The following is a 15,792-nucleotide window of genomic DNA, read 5'->3' on the forward strand; positions in this document are numbered from 1 at the left end:
TCAAGTTGTGTTTTCTCCCCTCTCAGAATAATTAATAATAAACTTACCATATTTTGGTTAAAATATTCACTCACAGGCAATATTAATTGTCCCAGAAAGAGTAAGCTTAAAATATTTAAAAATGTATTTCACCAAAAGAAATTAATTTGTGTTGAGTTTTTGAGCATAGATAACTCTATTGGGCAACAAAATTCACTTAATCTTCCATCTTGTCACAAGAGCAAAAAAAAAAAGCAACTGCATTTTAAATGTTTAATTAGAAGTAAAATCAATTTTATGTAATGATGTACCACACTGCTAGCAAGTAATAAAGACAAACATCTTTGCACATGATCAGCACAGAGAAATGTTGTCAAATTTTGCTTTGCTTACAGATCTCAGAAAGAAACTTCCATAGTATTAAACAGCTTTTCAGATACCACTTCTGAGTTTGGTTTTTGTGGTTGGGATAATTTGAGGCATTAGATTTTTGACAGTGACATTTCCTTGTAATTGAGATAAGTTTGTGAGGTTCAGACATGATTGTGTTTGCCTTTAGCAAACATACTGTTCACATTTTGGGGAAAAAAAAAAACAAAACGCTGATGCAGTCTGATGAAACTATTCCAGCCCTGCCAAATCACCGACAGATGTGCTTGTCTGCCAAGGGATTTCCCTCAGAATGTTCTAATTTTCTATCTGTTTAGAGAAAGTTCATTTAAAATCTGTTAAAATATATTAAGGCATAGTGTGGCATTATATCTTGCTATGGGCAAACTGGCAAAAGAAAAGTTCCAGCAAGATTGGCACTGGATGTCTACTGAAAACTTAGTGATCCATCCAAAGTAAAATCATTCTTTATCCCCAGCCTTCTAGAAGGGAGGGTTCATCCAGTCCACTAAAGTTGTATTGCATAATTTCTGAGAATTTGACCAGAAAGGAGATCATATGTCCCTCCACACCACTGAAAAATGTTTGTTGTTGACACTACAGCCTAGAGAGATTAAGTGACTTGTCCACAGTTACAAGGTCAGTTGCCCAGTGACAAACAATGGGGTCACCAGATTAATTAAGAATACCAATTTAATTAAGAAAAAAAGAGATAATTTTTACCTGTTCATTTTGCACAAAGGATGTGAGCTTCAAATATAAGATCTTTTGAGTAAGTAGCTAAAACTTTTATTTATTACCAATTCAGTATTTTCTATATTTCTTGGGTAGTATCATCTAGGAATCTCATTTGAAAAACCTCATTAGAGTTACAAAGTTAACTATTAAGGGGAGGATTAACATCTCCTTCCACAGTGAATTAAAATTGACTTCTGGGTGTTGGTTCAAGGGTAAGATAATATCATAATGACTGTACCTGCAAGGAACTAAAATGTTTAATTATTCATTTGAAAAAAAAAGTTCAAAAAACTGGAATGCAATGTTCCAAGTTGAATAAACCACTACACACTCATTTCCAGATTAATACAAGTGCTTAGCCAACCAAAAACTATAATGAACAATCATGGCTCTTGCCTGTCTAAAGTCTCTTCCTATAGGGCAGAGTTTCCTGACTGCATCACTACTGACATTTGCACTGGCTAAGTTTCTGTTATAGAGAGCCATCCTGTGCATTTGAAGTGGTTTTGTCCTCTAACCATTGGAAGCCAGTAGGATCATCTCTCCAGTTAACACAACCAAAAATGACTCCAGGCAATGCTAAATGTCACCAGGAGATGGAGAGGAAGAGATCACCCCCTACTGAGAAACATGCTTTAAGGGAAAAGCCATTCCTTGCTGCACTTGTGGGAATGCCATTCACAACAAATGCCCAGCAGATAGCTAGAATTCAGCAATCTCATGGTTAAAGCCTTCCCAATACCCACAAATCTGTCCTGATGAGAGTTCCAGTTACCAGCTTTTATTCTCTAGAACTCATTATTTAATTCTATATAATACCCGACATGCTCTCAAAGTTTGCTTTTTTTTCCTGCCTAAGTTTTTCAAACTATAAGACTGCTTACAACCAAGGACATCTACCTGATAAAAATCTTACCAGAAAATAATTATTTTCATTTGTATTAGTAGAAACATTGTTTTAATACATGTTGTTTCCATAACTTAGCTATTGTAAATAGTGCTGCTATAAACATAGGGGTGCAGGTGCTCTTTGGAATTGATGTTTCTGTGTCCTTTGAGTAAATACCTAGGAGTGGAATTGCTGAATCATATGGAAGCTCTATGTTTAGTAAGTCAAGAATTCTCTACACACTTCTCCATAGTGGTTGGACCAGCTTGCACTCCCACCAGCAGTGCAAGAGAGTTCCTTTTTCTCTACAACCTCACCAACATTTGTTGTGCTAGTTTTTTTAATATGTGCCATTCTCACTGGTATAAGATGGTATTTCATTGTAGTTTTGATTTGCATTTCCCTGATTACAAGTAATGTTGAACATTTTTTCATATGCCTGTTGGCCATTTGCATTTCCTCTTTGGAGAAATTTCTTTTCAGCTCTTCTGCCCATTTTTTGACTGGATTATTTTCTTTGTTTTTGTTGAGTCTCATCAGCTCTTTGTAGATTTTTGTGATCAGTCCTTTATCATTAGTGTTTATAGCAGCACTATTTACAATAGCTAAGCTATGGAAACAACACAAATGCCCAAAAATAGATGACTGGATCAAGAAGATGTGGTACATATACACAAAGGAATATTACTCAGCAATCAAAAAGATAAACACATGCAGTTTGTAGCAACAAGGTTGGAGTTGGAAGGGATCATGCTCAGCAAAATAAGTCAGAAAGAAAAAGAAAAATACCATATAGTCTCACTCATAGCAGGAATTTATAAAACCTAAATAAGGCACCAGGAAAAAGACTAATTAATACAAAGTAAAAATCAAAATCAACAAGCAACTATAAACCAGAGACACACTATGGGGGCAGCGAGGGGCGGGGAGAGCAAGGACTAGGGTCAAAATAAGGGGGGGTGCAGTTGTTTGGGGAATATAACCAAAATGAAAATGCATACATTGTGCAAAGATGAAAAAAGATGTAAGAATTATATACAATAAAATATTTTTTAAAAAAAGAAATTGTTGATTACCTAAAGTTGAAACTGAAAAAAAAAACACAACTGTTGTATATGAATAGAAGAGTGAGATAAGGAATACAACATCACATACCCCAGGTAACTAAAGGGAAAAAAAAGGAAATAAGTATTTAAAAAAGTAAAATTTACCAGCATCTATAAAACAAAGTGGTAATGAGCTTAAGGTAGAATTTTTTTTTTAAATTCTAAGTTAAGAAAAGAAAATGAAGATTCTGATAAGGTCAGTCTCTTTGAGTCTCCCTATTTTATTACTATACACTCCCATAAGCAACACTAAGGAAAAATGTTAAGTAGAACAGAATCTTGAGAATTCTCAAAAATATCCTACAATTTGTAAGGGTATAAAAACTGAGAGAATGGGAGTGAAAACTGATTTTTCAATTTAAGAAATAAACTTAAATAAAACTTTCTTATAGAAGTTCCTGCATACCATTTTGAAACCTTATTAGTATGGTCAGTGCACACTGAGATGTTCCCTTTATGAAAATATACCCTTTGGGGGCAGATCAACTAGAAAATCTCCCCACTGGGTTGATGCCACTCTGCAACAGGCACATTCTGTATGAGCAGAGCTTAGGCTTGATTTTGGTCTCCATCCAAGCACCCTTAGTCAGGCATCATTATGCAGGGAATATCTACACAAAAGAGGCAGGAAGACCCACCAGAGCTTGTTGCTTCCCAGAGAAATAAACCAAGTGAGAAATGTGTTAAAATCCAAAGTAGAGCACTCTTTGTTGAGGACAGGTTATTTAATGAGAATCTCAGAAGACAGTGTAGGTTTCTGAGCATAGGCTGTGTTCTGCTTCATCACTGCTTTGCCTTCCCATTTCTCCAGAATGACTCCTGTAGTGGCTTTCAGACTATTAGATACACCAGAATTACCTATAAGGCTTATTAAAACACAGATTACAGACTGCCACCTCCAGAGTTTCTATTTTAATAAGGTTGAAGTGGGTTCTAAGAATTCTTTCATTAATTGATGCTGTTCATCTGGGAACCACACTTTGAAAATTGGTTATCTTTGATAAAGTAAGGAGAAAGCAGCATCCTGTCCTTAAACTATGGCTTGGATGGGAAAGACAAGATCGTCCCAAATGAAAAGGAATCAAGGAAAATCCACACTCATCATTTCAGAGAAAGACAGAAACATGCATCTTAATATAATTAGCAGAATTAAAAGAGATGGCATGACATACTTTCTGAATTAGGGGATGTAAGGATAGAGAAATATAATGCAAAGGAAAGATGAAGAATGCAATTGGAAGAAAATATAACTCAAGAAACAAACAAATCCACCTGTTAATATTAGAGACCTTTATAAGAATATTAATAAGACATCAAAGCTAAAAGGTTAAAGGAAATTTCAGAATCAAGAAAACACTCTAATATATAGTATATACTACAGAAGATATAATAAATAAATTTAAAACAGAAATAGAAAGTCATGGTTAAAAACCAAATAAAAGAATGATGGAAAAATTCAAGGTATTTTTAAGGAATAAATATGAAAAAATAAGGTATTTGTTAAATCAAACATAAAGTAGAGAATTAATTTGGAAAGAGATAATATAATCCAACAAAAGAATAATTGGTATCCCTTGAAATAGTAAATCAGAAAAGTAAATTGAGCTTTCAGTTTTATTTGCCTAAAGTGAAAAATAACTGAATCCATAGATGGAAATGATGCATCAAACTGAGAAAGACAATGGTAACAATTAACATTAAGACATCCTAATTAACCTATTATACATCAAGGATAGAACTAGAGTTACTCAGGCAACCATGAAGAAGTCAACTCTGGAGGGGAAAAAAGATCAACATGGCCTCACCTTTGCCATAGTATCATCCAATATCTGAAAACTATATAGCACAGTCTGCAAGCTGAAGAGGAAAATAATAGAAGACCCAAGAATGCCCTATCAGCTGAGTTGCCATTCAAATATAAAGGCAATAGGCAGAGATAATCAACAGGGGGAAATCTTAGAAAATAAACTTTCATGAGACTTTCCCAAAGAAAAATCCTGATGATGGAAGTTACAGAACAAACAGAATAAGGATGTAATAAAACTATCTGATTAAAAAAAAAAAAGGGAAGAAAAAAAGAAAAGAAAAAAAAGATGAACTCATGCCATTTATGACAACATGGATATGCATCTGAGGCAGCATGATCCTGCTTTTTGAATCACACACAGTGTTGTGAAACAATGCTACCTGTTTGAAAAAAACTAACTATAAGAGTAAATATAATGGAAGCAAAAACATTGGAAGCTAGTGAGCAAAAAAGTTGAGGAAAATTAAACTCATCATATAAACTTTCCCAATAATCGCTAATATCTAAAACTGATATCATTAAAAATTTATAAGTACCTCAAATTTCTAATCATTTCACTTTTTATTTAATTGAGGCAACATCAGTTTACATGATTGTCTTTTAGATCATATTTTTTTCTTAATCCTGAAAAGGATCTTTGAGGAAAACGTAGGTTTTATTTCTTTTAACATTTTAAATATTTATTTTTACCCCCTTTATTGTTCTGTTTTTATTGAGATAACAATGGCTTAAAACATTGTAAACGACTTGAATTTTTAGATTCATACCTCTTCAGATATATGTTACAATACCCACATCTACCACTAAAGCACCCATAATTCTCCACCATTTTCCAATGAGTGCTCTCCTCCCTTTTTCTGTCCCTATTACTCTGCCTTCCCCTTCTGAATTTAGAACTGAAACTACTAGAGGAAAAAATTGTTTTGATAGTGAAATAACATATAACTGAAGTTCCATAATTCCTTGAGTTTCTATTTAGGTTATTTTTCTTTTATTAAATTTAAGTAAAGATAAATTTAACACCTCTTTGATGGTCTTAAGCTATTCATAATACATATTTCTGTGTGGTGAGATGTAGAGTGATATGCTCCTTCTTTATTTATTTTTATTATCTACATTTTAAAATAATGAGCATAAATCACTTCTAAAAACATACAGTCATCACTCTAAAATGAATATATGAAATACAACACTACTTTTTTTTTTCCTTGGAAGTTTCTATGTTTCATTTTCTTAAATAAACCTTTGACTGTGGCTCCTTTAATTAGCAGGGCCTAACAGTTATTGAGTGTCCATGATGTATCGTGTCCATGATGCAATATGCTAACACACTTTGCAGATATTTTATTTAATCCCCAGAATAACTATAAGGTGCTACTAGTGGTGGTGATGATGATGACAATGGTGATGATGATGATAATGACAGTAATAGTAGAAGATTTATTAAGTACCTACTATGTGCTAATACTGTTTGAAATGACTCGCATGTAATGATACTGTTCAGTGGGAAATATTTACCAAAACAGGAGTCTATTATGCAGTAAAAGCAAAAATCATTAAGATTAGCTTTTAGAAATATAAGATTTGCATTAGTTTAAAGTTACTGCACAGATGAACCTGATGTCATGTAAGAGAACACAAGGAATGAAGGCTGGAAGAACCATGGAACTAATTAAAAAATTTGAGGACACAAGTGAAGGGAATCAAGATTATAGCAGGACTCTGACCATCTAGATAAAAGGCCTTGGTCAACTTTTGGTTGTCTTGGAAACAGAATTCCAACCATTATATGAGATAAAAATCATATGATAATATAGAAAACATGGGCCTCCCCAGTGACACAGCAGTCAAGAGCAAGGCTGCAAAGCTGCCTGCAGCCTCTGCAGTGCTGGTTCAATCCCCAGCCACTGGCAAGTGTCCCACATGGCACGCAGACCTCTCCTGCTGCACCCGCTCCTCCCCTCAGCAGTTTACTTCGTCTGCCTGTACTGCTCCCCACTCTGGTTCTGGTGAATTCTCTCACCCTCCCGCGCTTCTGACTGTGCCCAGTGCAGAAGGAAGGAAGGAAGGAAGGAAGGAAGGAAGGAAGGAAGGAAGGAAGGAAGGAAGGAAGGAAGGAAGGAAGGAAGGAAGGAAGGAAGGAAGGAAGGAAGGAAGAAAGAAAGAAAGAAAGAAAGAAAGAAAGAAATAGAACCAAAATAGTAATTACAGTTGGGGCTATAGGCAGACACCAATCATCTTGGGAAAGAGAAACTTGAGATGTGTTCTTGCCACTAATAATTAAGTTCTGAAGGGGAAAGATTTAGTTTAGGTATGAAAGGGTCAGGTTGAGAAGGCATGTAAAGATTATTGCTGTTCTGAGAGTTGCTTCTCCGGCCAGCTCTGACTAAGACATCAGAGGAAACAAATTATGTAGGGGCAAATAGTCCTGTTCTGCTTATCAACTTCTATATGTAGGAAATAGCATGGAGCAGGAAATAAGGAAGTGCCTGCTCTTAGTGTCCCATGTGCTTAACTATAGACTCGCTGCTCATTCTCCCTCCTACTATCACTGCCCATGAGATCTGGGATCCGTGCAGGGTAGGGAATAAACAAAGAACCAACAAGTTCAATTAATCCTCAAGAAAAATAAAACCCATGAATTATATTGTTGTTATGATTCCCATTTCTGGAAAAAACAGTATTCAGTGGGTAAGTAACATGTCCAGTCTATTTGACACTCAAGCTTTCTGATTTCATTCAGAATTTCCTGTGGAGTTTGTGATTTCTCGCTTCTCTAAAACATTCTAGTTGAGATTTTTCTCTTGCCTAAAACATTCTAGATTTTTGTTGGTTTTAGAACTTCTATACATGTGTATATATAACTTAGCTCTATAATTTTATTCATATCTAAATTAAGGATTCTGTACACCCTATATACATATATGCATGCATATATACATACACATATACACCTACATATACATATGAAAGAAAGATTAATTCCACAATAATAATTATTCCATGATTGAAAGGTTAGACTGCAGCTTAATAAGTTTTGGTTCAGATCTAGAAAACAGACTTTATAAATTGGAAGGTGTGATCCCTTGAAACCACTGTGATAAAAGTAATTTGAAACAATACTACTGACAGTCATAATAGAAACAAATTCCTACTTACTACTCACAGCTCAGCTCTAGTAAGAACAAATCAATAAAGTAGAATGTTTTTAGCTTCCCAGAGAATGGTTCTACCTGACAGATACCAAGAGATCAAATATTCACACTGCTTATGACCAAGGAGTACATGGATTAAGACATATTTGGGGAGGCAGTGAGAGAAGGTACCAGAACAAAATCCAACCCTGGGAGGCCTCTGGTCACTACTCCTGTATTTATCTTTCAATTTGTTCATCTCTTGTCCCTGTGGTGTGTGTAAACTAAAGCAATAAAATACTAGTTCCCTGCACCAAGGAGGTGGAAACACCTGCACAAGGAGGTCCAGTGGTAGAAACAATAAAACATGAGTTTAATCTATGCTCTTCAGAAGGTATGCACAGGTGGAGCAATGGGAACGCTATGAAGGAGTGCCAATCTTTGCCTGTGGGAGGCTTGAGGAGGTTGTCTACAGCAGAGCTTAGAAACTGACTATCACAGAGGATAGGAATGGAGGAGAGAGAAAGTGATAAGGAATTCCAATTTGGGACATGCAATATTTTTACAGGATATAATATTTGGTCACTTTATCACAGATAAAAACCTTCACAGATAAGTCACTCCTAAGTTGACCATCCAAGAAACCAGAAGGTATTAATAAATAACCTTATGTAGTCACCTGTAAGGAGGTATAAAACTTAATCTTTGAGGGATGACATTCTTCTTGCCTGAGTGTTAATAAAACCAGAGGGAAAACTCTTTCCACCCGACAACCTGCCTGATGAAAAATCTTCCGTTATTATGTTCCTCATGGATTTTTGGAGTAAGTGTTGTTTTAGAGCCAATTTTTGGAGTAAATGTTGCCTGTTAATTTTTGACTTCTTGGTTCCTACTCCCTTTTTGTAATAGCATTATGATTTCTTTTAGGGAATTTGTGCCGATGATAGGCAATCATAGAATAGTGAATTGGGTGGTGCTACCATGCCAGTATAGCATTTGAAGGGTTCCCTGGAGACCTCTGTAGATTGATCCCACTCTATATGGATAAAGGTTGAGTCTTTTACCTAAGATAAGCCAATTGTCCCTTCTCTTCCAGGATTTTGAATCCTAAGTAGGGTAACACACCATTCGGTCATTCATGCATCACTACAATGACACTTGAATAGCTAAGCAGACTGAATTTTGATGACCTTCCTGTTTCTAAGCCTTGTCCTCTTGCCCCCATCTTGATTCTTTTAGTTACCTCTTAGCCATTAAATTCATTTTTACTTAAGTTAACCCAAGTTTATCTCCACCCTTGCTTAAAAAAAAAAAAGACTTAATTTTGCTTGAATCCTCTCGTTAATGGGAATATCACTACATTTTCAGACTGCTCATTCCATTGGTAGACCATATTATGTGCTACAAAGTTATTAATTCAAGCTCAAATCAGCTTCTCCATTACTAAGCTCTCATCAAGAACCAGAAAGAACAAGTCTCAGTCCCTCTTCAAATGACAGTCATTTCAGTATTTTTATAACTTATTTTATACTGGGACTTATGAAATTTGGTAAATACAATCCTCTGACCTCTGAACCAGAGATTGGAATGACATAAATCCATCCAGAACAGCCTCCATTGGTTGGGAATATTTTTCCTTGTCTTGCTGAAATTATCTCCCAAGTGTCTTTTAGAAGATATTCCTTATACCTTTTGTGAGAGAGGAAAGTTCTTGAGAAGAAAAAGTAAATCTTTGTCCCCTTCAGGCAGGCATGCTACAAAGAGAGAAGAAGAAGGAAGAAGCAAGGGAAGAGACTCACTAATACTGACCGCAGAATTAAATGGACTCACCCACCCAGGAACTCTGACCTGGAGCATGGATTTACGATATTTACAGTATTCTTAATGAGCAGTCAAAGGGAAAGTAAAAGCTAGATATAAACAACTTAGTGAAGACTAGGGTTTAAAACAGGAGCCTTGCTCTCCTACCACTTGTCCTGTTGGACAACTGACCCCGACAAATGCGACACACACCACTGGGACACACAAAGGGGGACTGTAGGCAGCACATAATGGTAGCATTAAATATGCTGAATTTTGTGGTAAGAATTCCATTTCTGTTTAATTTACTGTTCAATCACTAGCACTATATAAAGAAGAAAGTCTCAATGTGGCGCCACATGCCTTAATCATCTGTCTAACAGTTGGGAATCTCCCCTTTTATCGAACAAGGGTTAGGTTGCAGCCATTATCAAGAAACAGCATCTACCTTGAATTAATTTGTGATAATTTACTTGCACTATTTTCTTCATGGTAGGTGTCATGGTTTCCCACTGAAAATGGTAACAGTTTTCTTTAAAAACATACATGCTTTAAAATTGATTTGAAGAAATATTAAGTATATTAAATATATATTATATATTAAATATATTAATACCATATACAGATCACACTCTCTATGGCACATAGATGACTATCATGCCATTTTCATGAATGATTGCATCCTATTGCTTCCCAACATCTTCCAAAGAAAACAGCATTCAACTTAACAGTCATGTGAACTCAAGCCTTTCCCAAGTTTGGGTAGTAGTAATATGGCCATCATCGGGAAGTGACAACATCCTCCACTAGCACGCTTTTATCCTAGTACAGCTCACCCTTAAACAACATGGGTTGCAATGCACCAATCCACTTATACCTGGATTTTTCCCATCTACATATTCTGCATTCACAGATTCAACTGCTCTTGGATGTCATTTGGTTGAATCTGTGGATGTAGAGCTGCATATACAGAGGATCAGCTATAAGTTATTCAAATATTTTTGATTGTTGGGGCTGACACCATTAACCCCTGTACTGTTCAAAAAATCATCAGTACTGGGCCTCCCCAGTGGCGCAGTGGTTGAGTGCTGGGTTGCGAAGCTGCCCGCGGTCTCTGCAGCGCCAGTTCGATCCCCGGCTGCTCCCTGGCCACTGGAGGAGGGTCCCACATGGCGCGCAGACCTCTCCTGCTGCCCGCTGCTCCCCTCAGCAGTGTACTTCTGTCCTTCTGCCTGTTCTGTTCCCCGCTCTGGCTCTGGTGAATTCTCTCACCCTCCCGTGCTTCTGACTGTACCCAGTGCATGTATAAACAAACAAATAAATAAATAAAACATGCCTCTATATATATAAAAAAAAAAAAGTAAAAAATCATCAGTACTGCCGGTGGTTCCCTATTTCATGAAATTCATTGCTTTACTTTCTTATAGAAAAGCATTTTTTCAGGATTCCATCCTCTCAGCTCAGGCAGGTACCACCTGGCCTCACATACAACACAACCATTCATTCCCACCTGTTGTAGCCCCAGCTGTAATGTGTCTCAAAGGTCTCATTTCTTAGGTGCAAAACAATTTAAAGCTTCCAACCTTCCTTATATCAAACCCAGAATTCTGAGTATCACAACAATATGCTGCATACTCAAAGCACATATATATAATAAAGAAATGTATTTCAAGACTATTTGCCAAAAGAAGAGTAGACTGATTGAGCACATTGTTCTACACTGATTTTAATTGTTACTGTAATCTGATCCGTGTCTAACCAGCTAATCGGCATTTAATCGGCTGCTTTAATTTTATTACAAAGCAGCTAAAATGCAGCTGTAGTTAGACACTACTCAAGTAAATAAAATGCATTATTATTTTTATTATATTTATGCATATGAGCTTTATTCTACATGTGTCAAAACTATACTCACTTCCACTCCCACAGTAATTTGTTTGTATTAAACCATTATTGTGTATCTGCATGGAAAGAACAGTTTAAAATGTCTATTTATTGCCATGTATAAGTTATATAATAAGCTTCTAGAGGTACCCACCTTCATTTGCCAAATAATGCTATGATTCATTTAAATATTTGTACAGTGCTTCAATTACTGACATTGTTTCTATTAATTAATGATACAAGGGTTTAATTCTAATGAATAAGTAAATACAGAAGTAGAAACAACAGAATAAATTCATGCATACAGAGTCTGACGTGATCGCCTTGAAGTACAATTCCATGCTAGAGTTTCCACACAATTCCCCAGAGCACGAGGCATAAAAGCATTAATAAAATACTGAGTGTTTTAGGAGACTTTGAACATGGATACAAAAGGTTCAAAGTCCTATGTAAGTATTTGAACAACTTGACCTTATTTCAGTTTCTTGAGAGAACTATTAGGGACAGCCACAGAATCAACATGAAAAATTATTAAGGACCCACATAGTGCCTGCCTGAAAGGGTTCAGATAACCACAGCAAACTTCAAAAAAGTAATAATAATGAAATCAAAACATCCCAAAGCTGCTCTTTTAGATTACTACATATTTTTTTAAGAGCTAATTTACCAAAAGTTCTTTTTTTTTTTTTTTCACTTTCCTATGTCATTTCAGCTGTGCAGGAACACAATGAGCTCTCCCCAGGCCAGTCTGGAGAGCTTAGCCTCCTTATAAAGAGGCCTGGTATAGTGGGAAAAGAATGCTTCACAGCAGAGAGTCATTGGCTGCAATCCCAGCATTTGCATACTTGTTGGGTGACCTTATGCCACTTATTCTCAAGTCCCAATTTCCTCACCTGTAAAATAAGTGTCCTAACAGCTGCTCTCACATTGGTGTAAAGATCAATGGAGATAAAGCCATAAGGCTCTAGCTAAGGGTCCCCAAGGCCCCTTCCAGCTACTAGGACCCTGAGACTTAGCACAGTCAGTGTCGTTCACGTCAAGGTCTTTCCCTCACCTTATTGAGACTCATTGACTTAATAAATGTTCATTGAGCAAACAATGAGCTTCTCACTTTGAACATAAGATTGATTTCCAGTTTGACATACAAAGCCCAGTTTGTTCACAATGAGAAATAGGTAACTAGATTTTTGTCTTGAATTTCAACAAGACATGCTCAGGTAGATATTTATGTTTAAACAAAGATCAACAGGTGTCATGAAAATCTATTACAGGAATTTAAGGAATAGACCCTTGGTCTAAGCTTTTCCTTATATGTGTAAGGAAAGAAAACATTGTTTACCCATGAGCATCAAAGTAATATCTGTTGGGCCTCCCGTGGTGGCGCAGTGGTTGAGCGCTGGGCTGCGAAGCTGCCCACAGCTTCTGCAGCACTGGTTCGATCGCCAGCTGCCGGCAAGGGTCCCACATGGCGCAGCAGACCTCTCCTGCCATGCCCGCTGCTCCCCTCAGCATTGTACTTCGTCAGTCTGCCTGTTCTGTTCCCGGCTCTGGCTCTGGGGAATTCTCTCACCCTCCCGTGCTTCTGACTGTACCCAGTGCTTGCATAAATAAATAAATTAATTTTAAAAAAAGTAATATCTGTCATTTACATAGCATTTTGGCAGTTCTAAAGGATTTTTATGTAGGGCCTCCCCTGGTGGCACAGCGGTTGAGTGCTGGGCTGCGAAGCTGCCTGCAGCCTCTGCAGTGCCAGTTCGATCCCCTGCCACTGGCAAGGGTCCCACCTGGCGTGCAGACCTCTCCTGCTGTGCCCACTGCTCCCCTCAGTAGTGTATTTCATCATCTGCCTGTTCTGTACCCCACTCTGGCTCTGGTGAATTCCCTCACCCTCCCGCGCTTCTGACTGTACCCAGTGTTTATATAAATATTTTTTTTTTAAAAAAAAGAATTTTTATGTATTCTAGGATAAGACTCTCCTAACTATATTATGTCTAAATATCACTACCCTGTCACTGAACAACTGAGTCCATCTACTAGGGAGAAGATGTCTAACAAAAGATCCCTATATAAAATAAATTATCCAATCGAATGTTATTTATTGATCTTGTTCCAAATCTTTAAGCTAGTTCTACTCACAGTGATGCAGTCAGTAAAAGCTTCCCATATGTATGCATTGGGGTTCCAGTTCTGTTCTAACAATCATATAAGGCTCCCTTACTTTACTCTTGCATAGGATAATAATTCTGTCCTTACTCTTTTTCTTCCTGGCTTCATAGCTCTTGGCTAGATACCCTGTTACTCAGCTAGCCCTCACCTGTTCTACCTAAGGACTTAATGGAGCTCAGAAATGATACCTGACAATAATGGTACCATATCCAAACCTAGGACTCCTTCTATCACTGTCAGTCTGGGTAGACTCTTCATGGCCCTCAGAAAGAAATGATCAAAAATCAAAAAAAAAAAAAAAAAGTCAAGACGAAAGGTCAATTCTTTATACAAAAGAATTGAGTCCAACGTAATTGTGAACTAACTGTAAAACCCTGAGTAAGTCACATATTCTTTGATCTTCATTCTCTATCAATGTGAATTGAGAGCCATCTAAATAGACTTATAGCCCTAGAACTCTATGGAAATACAAAAATCATCATTAGAATTACTGAATTACTCCATCAAAACATACTGAAAAAAGGGCCTTCCTGGTGGCGCAAGGAGTTAAGACGCAACCTATGGAGTTGCCCGCAGCCTCTATCGCACAAGTTCGATCCCCGGCCAGCCAGGAAGCAACCCATATGGCGCAGCAGACCTCTCCTGTCTTGCCTGCTGCTCCCCTCAGCAGTGTCCTTCAGTCAGTCTGCCTGTTCTGTTCCCCACTCTGCCTCTGGTAAGTCCTCTCACCACCCCGCCCCGTGCCTCTGGCCTGTACCCCAGCTCTTGCATACATAAATAAATGAATCTTTAAAGAAATAAAAACATACTGAAAATGCAAAAAAAAAAAATTCTTAAAATTGCTATCAAGAAGTGTATGCTTTCCATTAGCAACAGAGGATAAATATTTGCTTATTGGATAATATTTGATACAGGGCAAAGGTATAATGTTGCTTATTAACCTCTTTACCCTTCTTATGATCAGGTTACCCCTGCTAAGGTTGAAGAAAATTAATTATGGAGGTGGTGAAGGATCATACACTCAAAAAATTCCTTAAAATAGGAATGTAGCCTTTCTATGGCTAGCTAAATCCATAAAATATCTATCTCTGAAGAATATCAAATACTAATAAGGACTTTAAGACTAGATGAACAAACACATGGCACACAGATCACTGATCCCACCTCCTTATCATGTCATAGCAGACATTATCAATTGATCACAGATCACTTTCTACCATGCCTATACAGAGCCTTAAATACTTCTCAGTACAACAGCATTTGCAGTAGCTACTGGAAACAAATCATATCTGGTGTGGATCATAAAAGCAATTTGGAATTCAAGCGTTATGAGATCGACTCCATTACCCCACTAATATTTCAAGTATTCAGAGTCAGGAATATAAAAATGTCATTACTTCATTACTTACATGAAATAAAAAGGGGATCTTGCCTAGAGGAACAGGACTCTGAATATTAGTAGATTTCAACCCTGAAACTCTGCAGAAGATTCTTTCTCATCATTTTAATGCCTGCCTTTTGCTCCTGCCCTATAAAGTACATCCATAAGGTGACCTCTATAAAGGCTAATCCTAGGTCTGAAGAGTCCTTAAAGGGTTGCATTCTGATCAAAATTTGTAGCATCCGAGAGTCTTACACTCACAGGATGAGTGCATCTTGAGTGCTGGCTGCAAATGCAGATTGAGAGAGAAACAGAGTCCATGCAGCTGAGACTGACAGAGTGGGCCCAATGACAAGCAAGAAGGATGCTAGTGTGTATGTTGGGGAGATTGGAGAAGAAGGTAAGCAGCAAAAGGGTCAAGAGAAAGGAGTCAGTAGAATGGAACAAAATGTATAAAGCATATAAATGTAAAAACCAGAGTTTTTCATGGTGTCTGAATTATCATTTCTGGCAACAAA

General features: G+C 37.1%; 1 protein-coding gene across 10 annotated transcripts in view; it reads right to left on the reverse strand.

Annotated features, from left to right (window-relative positions):
• Positions 1–15,792, reverse strand: part of FHIT (fragile histidine triad diadenosine triphosphatase) — a 1,313,834-nt gene that overhangs the window by 792,520 nt on the left and 505,522 nt on the right. The gene's annotated exons all lie outside the window — the stretch shown is intronic.

Source organism: Talpa occidentalis, unplaced genomic scaffold, assembly GCF_014898055.3.
Source record: "Talpa occidentalis isolate TD23 unplaced genomic scaffold, MPIMG_talOcc4v2.1 talOcc4.10, whole genome shotgun sequence".
NCBI classification, from domain to species: domain Eukaryota; kingdom Metazoa; phylum Chordata; class Mammalia; order Eulipotyphla; family Talpidae; genus Talpa; species Talpa occidentalis.